This window comes from Erpetoichthys calabaricus, chromosome 3 (genome assembly GCF_900747795.2).
Source record: "Erpetoichthys calabaricus chromosome 3, fErpCal1.3, whole genome shotgun sequence".
Classification (NCBI taxonomy): Eukaryota; Metazoa; Chordata; class Cladistia; order Polypteriformes; family Polypteridae; genus Erpetoichthys; species Erpetoichthys calabaricus.
The window spans coordinates 21,573,532-21,589,046 of NC_041396.2; the positions used below are offsets into that span (position 1 = coordinate 21,573,532).

Here is a 15,515-nt window from a genome sequence, read left to right on the forward strand (position 1 = left end):
AGCTGGAGGTCAGAAGCACCAGACAGACTGAGTCTCATTGAGAAGCTGAAAAAAAAACAAGTTTACAAGTTTAACTTGTGTGTATTTCTGGGTAAGATTTATTTATTTCTTACATAAGCTTGTAGCTAAGTTGTTCATCTATGACTAAAACAACATAGATAGATAGATAGATAGATAGATAGATAGATAGATAGATAGATAGATAGATAGATAGATAGATAGATAGATAGATAGATAGATAGATAGATAGATAGATAGATGAGATAGATAGATAGATAGATAGATAGATAGATAGATAGAAGTGGGAAAAAGACTTCATGGGAAGGATAGGAGCGGTCCTTCACAATACTGTGAGGTCTGCAGAAGCAATGCTGGATAATGTTGTCTTTAATGGAGTGCAGCAATGTCCCAATGATATTGTCTGCTCTGTGTAATATCTGTTCTAGGAACTTGCAGTCAGAGACACTGCAGTTGCCAAACCAGACGATGATGCAGTTAGTCAAAATGTCCTTGTAGAATGTGTTGAAAATAAGGGCAGTTAGGCTTGCCTTCCTTAGCTGTTAAAGGATGTGGAGACGCTGCTGTGCCTTCTTTACTGTGGAGGTGGTGCTAATTACTAAGGTCAGCTGACAGGTGCACACCATTCCCAATGAAGCCTAACACCATTGCGTCATCAGCAGACAGACTTAATGATGGCGTTAGAGCTGTACACAGCTGTACAGTTGTGAGTCAGCAAAGTGAACAGAAATGGGACAAATAACACAGTCCTGGGGGGAGCCAGTGCTTAGCGTAATGGTACTGGAGATGGTGTTTCTGATATGGACTTCCTGGGACTCTCCGTAGTTAAGTCCATGTTCCAGATGCATAGGGATTAGTTGTAGCCTAGCAGACTCAGCTTCTGGGGGATGATGGTGTTGAATGCTGAACTTACTTCTATAAACAGACTTCTAGCACAAGTGTCTTGTTTGTCTAGATGGGACAGGGCCAGATGAAGAGTAGATGAAGTGGCTTCCTCACTGGAACAGGCAATGATTCATATTACAGTTTTACAGTATAAAGTATACAGTTACAGTATGAAGATCTATTAGATTTTACTATAATTATGTTACTGTTGGGTGGCACTAAGGCGCAGTGGGTAGCGCTGCTGCCTCGCAGTTGGGTGATCTGGGGACCTGGGTTCGCTTCCCGGGTCCTCCCTGCGTGGAGTTTGCATGTTCTCCCCGTGTCTGTGTGGGTTTCCTCCGGGCGCTCCGGTTTCCTCCCACAGTCCAAAGACATGCAGGTTAGGTGGATTGGCGATTCTAAATTGGCCCTAGTGTGTGCTTGGTGTGTGGGTGTGTTTGTGTGTGTCCTGCGGTGGGTTGGCACCCTGCCCAGATTGTTTCCTGCCTTGTGCCCTGTGTTGGCTGGGATTGGCTCCAGCAGACCCCCGTGACCCTGTGTTCGGATTCAGCGGGTTGGAAAATGGATAGATGGATGTATATTTTTCTGTTGCAGCATAATCTAATATTTCTGTACAGTTAAAGAAATCTCAAGTACAATTACTTTATTTGCAATACACGTAAGCCTTTTTGGCTCATCTATGCTAATTTTTTCTTTACTGAATTAGAATTTTAAATCTGTTAAATTTTTTTTCTGTCATCAAAGTTTTCTTGTTTAGATTCATTGATACCACTATGATTTACATTATTAAACCTTGTCTGTCCCAACCTTCTCCCCTATGTCACCATCCTTTATCCACAGTTTAAAAAGTACTTGGGCTACGCTAATAAATGCAAACATCCCCAGTGTTGCCAGGTCCCTGCCATTACAAAAATATCTGAAACATCATAAATTTATGACACCCCTAAAAACATAGTTAAACTCCTCACATCCTTTGTGATTTATAGATTAATGAGTGTAATAGTCAGAATAATGGATTGATTAGCTTTGATGGAATGAATGGTCTGCTTTTACCAAATTGTTCTAATGTTCTAATCTCTTACAACAGCGTTTCCCAAACGGTGGGTTGCGACCCGGCACTGGGTCACGAATGTACAATGCTGGGTAACCTAAAACATTTTTGAAAACCTAAATGTTTCGTTTTTGGGTTTTTGTTTTTTCACGAAACTCTAAAATATAAATAAATAACGTTGAACCAACTTTGATTAATTTTATTTTTGCTTTTCTCTTTCAGGTAACTGACTACTGTCCAATAGCTGTAACAATGGTGAGTGACTTAAACATATCTAACGTTGAAACAGCTATCTGTGTTGGGGCCTCTCAGTACTTGTTTAGACTGAAGCATTGATTTTTATGTTACTGCATTGTTTCTAATGTTTCAGTTTTGCTCTCAGTTTGTATTTTGAATTATTTTTTTTTCATTGTAAGCAAAGAGAAACGACACAGAAAAGGGTTTGGGGTTCTGGTTTTCTCTCAAACAATAAAATTAATATAAACCTTTTCTGCCGGGTGCTTGGCATCGTGTTGATTTACTTCCATATTTATGTGAGAACTCCTCCCAAGAAGTTACTGCTATCATACAAGCAAACAGAAAACGCATCCTTAGCTCAAGAAACACAATACCAGGAATATGGATGAAATTATTATTTTCCAGTGCCTTTTACATTATGAGCATGAAAACTATGTTTATAAAAATATGAAAATATTTGCCACTTCAAAGTATTACCAGTATTATCGGTAGGCTTTTATTTCCGGTGGTGCTCCATGCCCCATTGCCTTCATTATAAAACAGAAGTGTGGGTAAGAACTTTATTTTAATTTTTGAATCAGAATCAGAACCACATTTATTTTCATACATATACAAGGAATTTTATAGAAAACTTTTAACTTTAGACCACAATGTCATAAAGCAAATGGTTACATACCATGGTTGTCAAGAAATAACATCAACTTGAAAAGTTATTCTTTAACTGCTAAATAAGGGATTATACCGTATAACAAAGATTGTACAATAAAGTTGTGTGGTGGGATTTTTCAACTGACAGTATATCACAAAAACTGACAACATCCTGTTTCATATTTATTTGTCAGTATTTTCGAAAATGTTTTTATTATATGCTCCTATAAATTTTATGTTTTGATAATCGTTAAATATTTGTATTTTCTGTTGTCAAAAATATAAATGTTACTATTAATAATATGAACACAGTAACTAGTACATGTTACAATTAATATATATATATCTGGGTTTTTGTCTTCCATTTGCAGCCCATAGTAAGTTCACTTGGCCCGCTGGACATGTACATCGATAAGAAGGAGGGAGTTGCTCTGAAGGCTGATAATGGAAACTTCTTGAGCTGCATAGGAACTAATGAGTCGATGTACCTTGAACCTGCAAAAGCAAACAAAGACCAGTGGTGCAAATTTCAAGTCTCAAAATGCCCAGATGGGAAAGTCCTTCTGAAAGATCCAAGGGGAAAATATCTGAGTAGATATGATGAAGGTGGCATTCAGTACATTAGACCAGTGAAGTCTTCCCCAGATGATTACTGTAAATTTAGTGTCTTTACTGACAACAATAAGATCCTCCTCAGAGCTGACAATGGATTGTATGTGAGTAGAATACAGAGAGCGAGACAGAATATCGAGGCAGCAAAAGAAGGGCCAGATGAGTGTTGTAAATATGACGTAAGCATTGGCGATATTGTCGAACCATCTTTTTCAATCCTCAGTATTGAAGTCAAAGATTTTCAGCCAGACAAAATCAAAACACCTACTGCTGTAACAGAACAAGCCTACACTAACAATACCAGCATTAATCAAAGTCACACTTTCAAACTGTCTTGGACTGACAAAACCAGTGAAACGACCACCTGGACCAACGCTTGGGGTTTCAGTTCAACGTTGTCTTGTGATGTACTATTTGCAAAGTGTGGTGCCACAGTGTCTTACAATGGATCATATCAGAAATCCTCTACCTTGGAGAAGACAATAACAGTTGCTGATGAGACCACAATTACTGTTCCTTCAAGGAAAAAGGTTGTGGCTCAATTAATTGTTAACAAAAATGATAATGCTGTTGTTCCATTTAGAGCTAAAATTAAGAAAATCGATTGCAATGGCACTGAAACAATCATAACTGAAGAGGGAACTTGGAAAGGAATTTTATACACTAATGTGACTATTGACGCATCAGAACAGCCAATATAGAAGGAGGTTTAGGGACAGGCTTACTTTCACATGTTTGGTAAATCATTTTATTTGAATTCCAACTGCAGCTTTTTCGAATTACAAACAGATTCTGAAGATACATAAACACAAATATAATTGTTACTATTTAAACCTGTCATACGCTTTCATTGCATGAACTTCTTATTCTTACATCTGCACAATTTCCTCACGCAAGCTCTTGTGTCCCTCAGACTAAATCCAACAACTTAAAAAATGACATTGTTGATTTCAAAAAAGCTAACAACCGCTTTATTTGATTTGATTTTCCATCCATTTTCTGAATCTTCTACTTCCAGTATATGTCACAGGGTGTCGGATCACATGACAGATGCATTGGGCAGCCAAGCCAAAATGACATACACATTGGGGGACCAACATAAAAACTACACATCATTCAAAAACAGCTTTGTCTACTTCCACAAAATTTTGTATTTACTTTATTGTTCATGCAATTTGAAATGTAGGCTTTATGAAGTTTCAAGAATTGCATTGAGGAGTCGTACTCGCAAGAACCAACACCACAAAAACCAGTCATGACTCCAGAACAGCTGAGTGGATGTTCATGTCTGTATACTACAATTAACTCAACTTAACTGATAAAGTTCATTTAGTTTTAAACATTTCATCATTAATAGGTGTTAGGGAATATGATTTTAAGATGTAGTAGAAATAATCAAGATTGTTCCTTCAGGGCTTTATCTTTTTAGATATCTTTTAACTTTCTCTGTTAAAATCATTTTCTGAATGATGGCTGCAGCATAGAATTGTGACTTTGCAGCATAGAAGTGTGACTTTTACAATTTTTATTTTGTCTTACTTGAACTTCTGATCTCGATTAAAGTTGTAGTTAACCACAAAGAACTGGACATGTCTAGCAGACAGATGACATTAGAAATGAAAACCGCAAATGGGCAATCGGTCAACATTTCAATGGTATACTGGTCCTTTTTCTGGACTTTCTTTCATTTTAAAAGTGAAGTCCTTGAATCTTTGACTACTTTTGAGTGTGAACACCTTGTGAACATCTACGAATATAGTCTGCCAAAATGACATAGGGCTACTCACCTTGGCCCTAACACCCTTTAAAATGTCAACAACTACAAGTGAAACCACAAAGAGGAAAAACACAAAGATCAGAAGATTCATACTGTGCAGAAACGCAAGAGAAGAGCCTCACCGAACGCTGTCACACCTCAGCCATCTGTGACAATTCCTAGAAATATCCAGGTTTTACGTTGTGATTTTTACCAGAATTATTTGCCTTTTTATTTGCTTCTGATTATGGCATATTTAGCATGTTAAATCTATATTGAGTGAATAAACATTTCTTATCTTCTCCGCATGCTGGCATTTAATATTTACTTTATTCTGCCGCCTGGGTTGTAAATGAATAAAGAGGAGATGTCCTCTAAAAGGGACAGAAGTATCCAGCTGCAACAAGGACAGCTTTTAGCCTCTGACAGATCTGCGTACCTCAGACACTGTGAAGCCCGCAAAGAGAAGCTTATTACAGAAGCACAAGCATTCATTCTGGAAGAATGGAAAACTTTTGCCTGTTTGTATTAAAGTTGTCTTTGCTTAAACTTTCAGTCACCATTACTATATGATACTATTCTTAACACAAAAATCTACCATTATCTGTTTTTTTAGATAATGACGAAAACTAAACGAAAACAGGCCATTCAGACCAACAAAGCTTGCCAGTCCTATCCACTTAATTATTCCAAAATAAGTGAATTTTGAAGGTCCCTAAAGTCCTACTGGCTACCACACAACTTGGTCACTTATTCTATGTGTCTGTAGTTATCTGAGTGAAGAAAAGAAGTTTCCAATGGTGTCCCCATGTTCTTGATCAACTCATTTTAAAGTCGCCGTCTCGATCCACTAGACTAATTCCTTTCATAATTTTAAGCAATCATGTCTCCTCTTAATCTTCTTTTACTTAAACTGAAAAGGCTCAGTTCTTTTAATCTTCCCTCATAACTCATCCCCTATTGTCCTGAAATCAACTCTTCTCTGGACATTTTCTAGAGATTCTAAGTCCTTGTTTTAGCTTGGAGATCAAAACTGATACACAGTACCGAGACACATTACTCCAATTGAGGCTTCACCAGTGCATTATGAAACTGGAACATGACCTCCTTGGACTTGAACTCTTCACATTGTGCTTTATAACTCACCATTCTGTTAGCCTTCTTAATGACTTTTGAACACTGTGTGGATCATTAAATTCGCCAGCACCTGTACTCAGTGTGACGCATATGAAAGCGTGCACTGCCATAATCGCCAAGCATAAAATCTCCAGCTGTTTCCCTTCTGGATACTGCTCAGTCAGATGATTTCTTAAACACTGTTTGTGGTTTTAATGGACAGGTTCTTAAGGTGCAGCCAAAGATGTGAGGGTGTCCAATTAGGTAGGCTAGGGGTGCAGATAATGTTGTCCTTTTTGCCTCTTCTGACTGTGAACTTCGGCACATACTGTACTTTAGCAGTTAGCTACTGATTATGAAAAGGTTTCAATGATGATCACCACCTCCAATTCTGATATCATGGTTCTCTTTCCAAAAAGGATGAATTGGTCTCTCTAGGTTTGGGGGGAGCAACTGTCTTTATAAAAGGAGTGCAAGTATTTTTGGACCTTGTTCACGCGTGATGGAAAACTGGATAGTGAGATCAACAAGTGGATTGGAGTGACTACAATTGCACTGCATACACAGTACCCATTTATGATGATGAGGAGGGAAATGAATCTCAAGACCAAATGCTTTTCTGGTTTATCTACATCCCTATCCTCAGCTAGGGACAAGCAGCAGAAGCAAGGTTTCTTCATAGTACAGCTGGACTGACACTTTGTGATAGGGTGAGGCACTCAGTAATTCACGAGAGTCTCAGAGTAGAGTCACTCCTCCTGCTACTTGAGAGGAGCCATTTGAGGTACTTTGGGCATTTCATACAGATGTTCCCCGGATTACTCACCTAGAGCTGCTAGGGGCTTGTCCCACTGGGAATTCCCCAGAAAGAGCTGAAATCAGTAGCTAGGGACAGTGAAGTCTGGGCTGACCTGCTTGGCCTCCTGCCACTGTGAAATTTAGCCGGAAAAGTGGCTTCAGAAAATGAGATAAGATGAGCGGCAAAAAATTTTAGATAACCTGCTGGGGATATAAAACTGCCCAAAAAATTAAAGGAACACTTTGAAAACACATCAGATATCAATGGGAAAAAAATCATGTTGTATATCTATACCGATATATATTGTACTTGGTAATGTGTTAGGAATAAAAGGATGCCACATTGTTTGTTGGTAATGAAAATGAACAACCTATAGAGGGCTGAATTCAAAGACACCTCGAAAATCAAAGTGACAAAATGATGCAGTAGGTGGGCTAGTCCATCTTGTTGAAATTTCATTGCAGCAATTCCAACTCTTACTCAGTAGTTTGTATGGCCCCCACATGCTTGTATGCATGCCTGACAACGTTGGGGTGTGGGGGGATGGGGGGGCATGTTCCTAATGAGATGACGGATGAAGTCCTGGGGGATCTCCTCCCAGATTTTGACTAGGGCATCACTGAGCTTCTGGACAGTCTGAGGTGCAACCATGCGGTTTCAGATGGACCGAAACAAAATGTGTGGGGGCCAGTCAATGGTATCAATTCCTGCATCGTCCAGGAACTGCCTGCATACTCTCGCCATAAAAGGCCTGGCATTGCTGTGCACAAGGAGAAACCCAGGACCCAATGTACCAGCATAGGGTCTGACAATGTGTCCAAGGATTTCATCCAAATACCTAATGGCAGTCAAGGTGCCATTGTCTAGCTTGCAGATGTCAGGGCCTCCCTCCATGGATATGCCTCTCCAGACCATCACTGACCCACCACCAAACCAGTCATGCTGAACAGGGGTGATCCTGCTCTCATCTGCCAATTCTGGAATTCTATGACAAATGCCAATCGAGGTCCACGGTGCTGGGTGGGCAGTGAGCACAAGGCCCACGAGAGGACTTCAGGCCCTCAGACCACACTCATGAAGTCTGTTTCTGATTGTTTGGTCAGAGACATTCACACCAGTGGCCTGCTGGAGGTCATTTTGTAGGGCTCTGGCAGTGCTCATCCTGTTCCTCCTTGCCCAAAGGAGCAGATACACCGGTCCGGCTGAAGGGTTAAGGACCATCTACGGTCCTGTCCAGCTCTCCTAGAATAACTGCATGTCTCCTGGAATCTCCTCCATGCTCTTGAGACTGTGCTGGGAGACTGCAAACCTTCTGGCAATGGCACACATTGATGTGCCACACTGGAGAAGTTGGACTACCTGTGCAACCTCTGTATGGTCCAGGTATGTCCTCATGCTACCAGTAGTGACACTGACCGTAGCCAAATGCAAAACTAGTGAAAAAACAGACAAGGAAGGAAAAATGTCAGTGGCCTCGACATGGCGCTCCATATTCCTGAACGTAACGACAAGTGTTTCGAGGGTGTATGTTTTCCTTCAGATCTTCCACAGTGCAAGGCTTGTACCGATAGACTTTTCCTTTAAGCATATCCAAAGTAAAAAGTCTGGTGGTGTCAGATCCAGCGACTGTGGTGGCCAAAGCCCCTTTGAAATTACACTGTTGCAGAAAAAGGACTCAATTTCTGCCATGCTCCTTGCTGATGTGTGACACGTTGCTCCAACATGGAATTCTTACCATGAATTGCAGTATATATGTGCGTTGTTAACAATGATCTCTGTTGTTGAAAGAACTGGAAAACTGGCATTTTGCTCTCCTGTTTTTCCATAGATGCACGCAACAGTCACATAGCCATCTGGACAATCCTAAAGGCATGCTTAGAACAATGTCCACTCCATAAAATATGAAGGGGGGTTGACAAATATATTTTCCCTTGTTGCATGAATTTTTAATTAATATTCCACAGTAGGTAGAAACATAACTTTAGGAAACACTTTCCGTAAACCTCAGATATTTGACATGGATCCTATAATCCAAACTTTATGAAGAAGTCAAATGAACAATTTGCAGTCAAATTCACCTGAGAAGTTCAAAAACATTAAGACAGGTAACAAGGAATTTAATATACAGGTGCTGGTCATAAAATTAGAATATCATGACAAAGTTGATTTATTTCAGTAATTCCATTCAAAAAGTGAAACTTGTATATTAGATCCATTCATTACACACAGACTGATGAATTTCAAATGTTTATTTCTTTTAATTTTGATGATTATAACTGACAACTAATGAAAGTCCCAAATTCAGTATCTCGGAAAAATTAGAATATCGTGAAAAGGTTCAATATTGAAGACACCTGGTGCCACACTCTAATCAGCTACTGTAATTAACTCAAAACACCTGCAAAAGCCTTTAAATGGTCTCTCAGTCTAGTTCTGTAGGCTACACAATCATGGGGAAGACTGCTGACTTGACAGTTGTCCAAAAGACGACCATTGACACCTTGCCCAAGAAGGGCAAGACACAAAAGGTCATTGCTAAAGAGGCTGGCTGTTCACAGAGCTCTGTGTCCAAGCACATTAATAGAGAGGCGAAGGGAAGGACAAGATGTGGTAGAAAAAAGTGTACAAGCAAGAGGGATAACCGCACCCTGGAGAGGATTGTGAAACAAAACCCATTCAAAAATGTGGGGGAGATTCACAAAGAGTGGACTGCAGCTGGAGTCAGTGCTTCAAGAACCACCACACACAGACGTATGCAAGACATGGGTTTCAGCTGTCGCATTCCTTGTGTCAAGCCACTCTTGAACAAGAGACAGCGTCAGAAGCGTCTCGCCATTGGACTGCTGCTGAGTGGTCCAAAGTTATGTTCTCTGATGAAAGTAAATTTTGCATTTCCTTTGGAAATCAAGGTCCCAGAGTCTGGAGGAAGAGAGAAGAGGCACAGAATCCACGTTGCGTGAGGTCCAGTGTAAAGTTTCCACAGTTAGTGATGGTTTGAGGTGCCATGTCATCTGCTGGTGTTGGTCCATTGTGTTTTCTGAGGTCCAAGGTCAACGCAGCCGTCTACCAGGAAGTTTTAGAGCACTTCATGCTTCCTGCTGCTGACGAACTTTATGGAGATGCAGATTTCATTTTCCAACAGGACCTGGCACCTGCACACAGTGCCAAAGCTACCAGTACCTGGTTTAAGGACCATGGTATCCCTGTTCTTGATTGGCCAGCAAACTCGCCTGACCTTAACCCCATAGAAAATCTATGGGGTATTGTGAAGAGGAAGATGCAATACGCCAGAGCCAACAATTCAGAAGAGCTGAAGGCCACTATCAGAGCAACATGGGCTCTCATAACACCTGAGCAGTGCCACAGACTGATCGACTCCATGCCACGCCGCATTGCTGCAGTAATCCAGGCCAAAGGAGCCCCAACTAAATATTGAGTGCTGTACATGCTCATACTTTTCATGTTCATACCTTTCAGTTGGCCAACATTTCTAAAAAATCCTTTTTATGCATTGGTCTTAATTGATATTCTAATTTTCCGAGATACTGAATTTGGGACTTTCATTAGTTGTTAGTTATAATCATCAACATTAAAAAAAATAAACATTTGAAATACATCAGTCTGTGCGTAATGAATGAATCTAATATACAAGTTTCACTTTTTGAATGGAATTACTGAAATAAATCAACTTTGTCATGATATTCTAAATTTTATGACCAGTACCTGTAATATACATATTTATTGGTAAAAATGATATCAGAAGTTATTATTATACTCCATTATTATTCACTACTCATAAACTATTGTCAAGTTAATTCCAGTTTGGAGAGTCATGCAACCTCAGATGATTCATATTTCTAGTCATATCTCACTGAGGTATGAACCAATCAGTGTACGCAGCAAATAAGACAATGTCACCCACAAACAGCTGAGGTGCTACCCTCACCTTTCCAAATTAGATACCACAAGTGTATCTTGACAGCCTTCTCTGAAAGTCACAAATAAGAAAAATTAGACACCCTCCAAACCACAAGTGTATCTTGTTATCTTTTTATGAAAATTACAAACAAGAAAAGAACCAAGTATGGGAACACATTCTGCTCAATCTTTTAATAAATTATGATGAGATTCATCTTTCAGATGGGGTTTCTATTCCACAATACTACCACTAGTTTTTCCAGAGAGACTGAGGTGTGTGATGCCAAGTTAATTGGAGTTCACCCTTTAGGTTTTCTGTATTAGCAACCACCATCCCAGTTTGTCAGTCTCAAGGCACAGTTCTTGTGTTACATGCAAAGAGACAAATTGGCTGAAATATCCCCATAATTTGCAGTGCTTTCTATTTTTCAACTCAGGATCTAATCCACCACTATAGGCTTGCCACTGCAAAATTATTTGATTACTTGCTAAAGATGAAGAATAGAAAAGAAACCCACATTTTCCAACCCGCTGAATCTGAACACAGGGTCACAGAGGTCTGCTGAAGCCAATCCCAGCCAACACAGGGCAAAAGGCAGGAACCAATCCCAGGCAGGGTGCCAACCCACCGTAGGACACACACAAACACACCCACACACACACCAAGCATACACTAGGGCCAATTTAGAATCGCCAATCTACCTAACCAGCATGTCTTTGGACTGTGGGAGGAAACTGGACCGCCTTGATGAAACACACGCAGACACGGGGAGAACATGCAAACTCCACGCAGGGAGGACCCGGGAAGCGAACCCAGGTCCCCAGGTATCCCAACTGCGAGGCAGCAGTGCTCACAATAGGATTGCCACTACAAAATTATTTGATTACTTGCTAAAGATGAAGAATAGAAAAGAAATTTAAAATATTTAATAACTGGTGAGGAAGGCAGGCTCTATTGTTGGACAGTTTGACATCTGTGTGCAGAGCAACGGGCGCTGAGCAGGCTCCTGTCAATCATGGAGAATCCACTGCATCAACTGAACAGGATCATCTCCAGACAGAGAAGCAGCTTCAGCGACAGACTGCTGTCACCATCCTGGTCCACTGACAGACTGAGGAGATCGTTCCTCCCCCACACTATGCGACTCTTCAATTCCAGCCGGGGGGGTAAACGTTAACATTATACAAAGTTATTGTGTGTTATACCTGCCTTGCACTGTCCACCTTGGATTTTTTAACTTGCAGTGCATTTTTGTCACTCTTTTATTAATTTTGCTTTTATCAGTATGCTGCTGCTAGAGTATGTGAATTTCCCCTTGGGGATTAATAAAGTATCTATCTATCTATCTATCTATCTATCTATCTATCTATCTATCTATCTATCTATCTATCTATCTATCTATCTATCTATCTATCTATCTATCTATCTATCTATCTATCTATCTATCTATCTATCTATCTATCTATCTATCTATCTATGTGAGATACACAAAACACAAAACAGTGCAATCGTCGCTTCAGAATAGTTTGGGTATGTATTTTCAACACATTCTACAAGGACATTTTGACTAACTGCATCATCGTCTGGTTTGGCAACTGCAGTGTCTCTGACTGCAAGTTCCTAGAACAGATATTACACAGAGCAGACAATATCATTGGGACATTGCTGCACTCCATTAAAGACAACATTATCCAGCATTGCTTCTGCAGACCTCACAGTATTGTAAAGGACCGCTCCTATCCTTCCCATGAAGTCTTTTTCCCACTTCTATCTATCTATCTATCTATCTATCTATCTATCTATCTATCTATCTATCTATCTATCTATCTATCTATCTATCTATCTATCTATCTATCTATCTATCTATCTATCTATCTATCTATCTATCTATCTATCTATCTATCTATCTATCTATCTACTTATTCACTACAAGTAATGGGAGATGGGCCCCGATTACCTGGTGTGAAAGTACCATTTGTAATTTTGTGAATACTTCCTGTGTTTGAAGGCAGCTCTCTGGATTCCTCCTATGACCGTCCTCAGGTATCTTCATGTGAGTCAACCTCTCTTGCCCGGTGCTTCCTATCTTAATCACGTTTAACTGAGCAACCATAGCAAAACTGACCGATCAGAGTGAAGCCAAATCGAACAAATCAGATTGGTCAGAGAAACCAGACAGACACACTGACATTAGTATTTTATTATAAAAATAGCTTGCAGAGCGCACAAAACCAGAGAAACAGACTCAACCAATGTGCCTGGCACTTGTTCTGAGGAGGACGGCAAATGCACCAGAGTTCCTCAAAATGATCTTTCTTTCTCTTAATAATATCACAGTTAGACACTTGTTGACACCAGCCTGCTCTTGTGCAAAAACGTAAAGTGGTGTGTTAAGCGCACAAAAAGTAGAATCTGGAGATGACATTTCAGATGCTTCAGAGGGCAAAGACAAAGAGTAGTAAAAAACAAAACAGAAGTGTGGAGAAAACAAGGAGAGCACTTCCAGCAATTATTCCCAAACCCAAAGCCAGGACACTGGGGCTTCATGATGCCCTATTAAATAGGGGAATCGCACACTGTGCCCATTTAATGGGCAATGGACATTGTAATTATAACCACTATGCTGCTGCTCATATTACTAACACATCATTCATCACATCAGCAATTGAAAGTAATACTATAATTCAACATACAAAATTTACAACTTAAAGGTAAGCCTCTTCCGTTAAAAGAAGGTTTATATGGAATGAAAATAACTCAGCTGGACCCTCTGAAATTAGATTTAGGACTTGTAATTTAAACTGTAATAGATGTAACCTTATTTTTTGCAAATATTCTGTTTAAAGGTATTAAGTTTAAACCTTCCAAAACAAATAAATAAAGACATCCCTTTAACTGTGATTTGGAGAAGAAAAGGTGCTTTTCAACAAAAAGATTCGTATGGATTAATTAATGAGCAGTCATTCTGACCTCGACTTGCAGTTCATCGTCATTAGACCATCTAGATTTTCTCTCCAAAATGCAATTATTACATTGAAATTCAGCTAATCCATGCATTATTCTTATGATTTAATTCCTAAAATGCCCACTACTTATTTAGTCTGCCTGTTTTGCTGAAAAAGTATTGTGAGAAGCAGCTCGGACACAGACAGACGGACATCATATCTTGCACCCAACACACGTTTATTTACAATATTTACACAGTTAATGTTGCACAAACCCAGTGCCTCCAGCACCAATCACCCAAAGTGCAGGCCTCTCTCTCCAGTGACTGCCTTCTTCATGCCGTCTCCACTCCTCTCCAACATGACTCTTGTCCACTTCTGCCCGACTCCAGTTACTGTCTGAAGGGAGGCAGCCCCTTTTATGCACACCCGGATGGGATCCAGGTGCTTCCCGACACTCCTCCACCGACACTCCCCTGTGTGGCAGAAGTGCCGGCTGTGTCCCTGTTCTTCTTTCCCCCACCACTTCCGGATGTGGCGGAAGTGCTGAGGTCCAGGGCTCTCTAGGCACTGGGGTGTCCCCTGGTGGTGACCACGGGCCCCTAGAGGGTTGGGCTTCCAAGCCCTGCACCCGGTCCCCAACACAACAAGGGCAGTTGCCCCCTCGTGGTCTGAAGGAGGTACAAGCCTTCCTCTGTTCCTATCGGGCGTCCCGGCTGGGTACCAAGCCCAGCGGCCTGCCACAGTATATGTATCTTTTTTTTCTAAAAAACATTTTAAAAGACAGTCAACCTTCCTGGAATAAGAACAGGTGAGATGATACAGAAGGAGCTCCTGCCCACCCATCCATCCTTCTTTCAGACCGACATATAAGTTATTGCTCTTTGGGTCTGACCGTATTTCAGAATCTATTTACAGTAGGGTGAAATTTAAGGAGAAAATCCTCATAAAATATATTTTTTATTAATATTACTTGTACTAATTCTGAGTTTATATTAATCTTAATAACTTCTTTGTAGTTTTAAAAAAAGTCCTGTGAAAAACAGAAAAGCTTAGTTTTCTACCTTATGGCATTGTTGATAAACTATAAATCATCTCTGTTACTTGATTAACTGTGGGACTGGCGTTTGGCTCTCCTGTTTGTTCTTAGGTGCCCACATCTTCTGGATAATCCTAAAGGCCAGGACAGAAGAAGAGTTTGTGTACAATATAATATTTACAGAAGGGATGAGAATTTTTTTCACTTGCTGGAAGATATTTCATTATTAAAAAACTTCATTTTTATAACATTCAACAGCAGATACAAACAGAAATTTTGGAAACACATTTCCAAAACAAAATACTACAGAGTGTGAGCCTGAAACATTTCACATGTATTATCTAATTCAAATTTCTTCCGGAAGCCAAATGAACAACATACAGTCAAATTTGCCTAAGAAGTTCAAAAGCATTAAGAGAGTTAATAAAGCATAAGATTGATCATAAAATCAGACCCCGACTTATACGCCTGTTTGAAAATATAACACTTC

General features: G+C 40.0%; 1 protein-coding gene across 2 annotated transcripts in view; it reads left to right on the top strand.

Moving 5' to 3' along the window:
• LOC114644913 (uncharacterized) overlaps positions 1 to 15,515 on the top strand; it is a 248,549-nt gene that overhangs the window by 206,947 nt on the left and 26,087 nt on the right. Inside the window, exon 2 of one of the 2 annotated variants that reach the window (XM_051924485.1) lies at positions 9 to 91. The exons of the other annotated variant lie outside the window; for it this stretch is intronic. The gene's annotated coding sequence lies outside the window, so the exon portion shown is untranslated. The remainder of the gene's footprint in view (positions 1 to 8; positions 92 to 15,515) is intronic. 2 annotated transcript variants of the gene reach the window in all.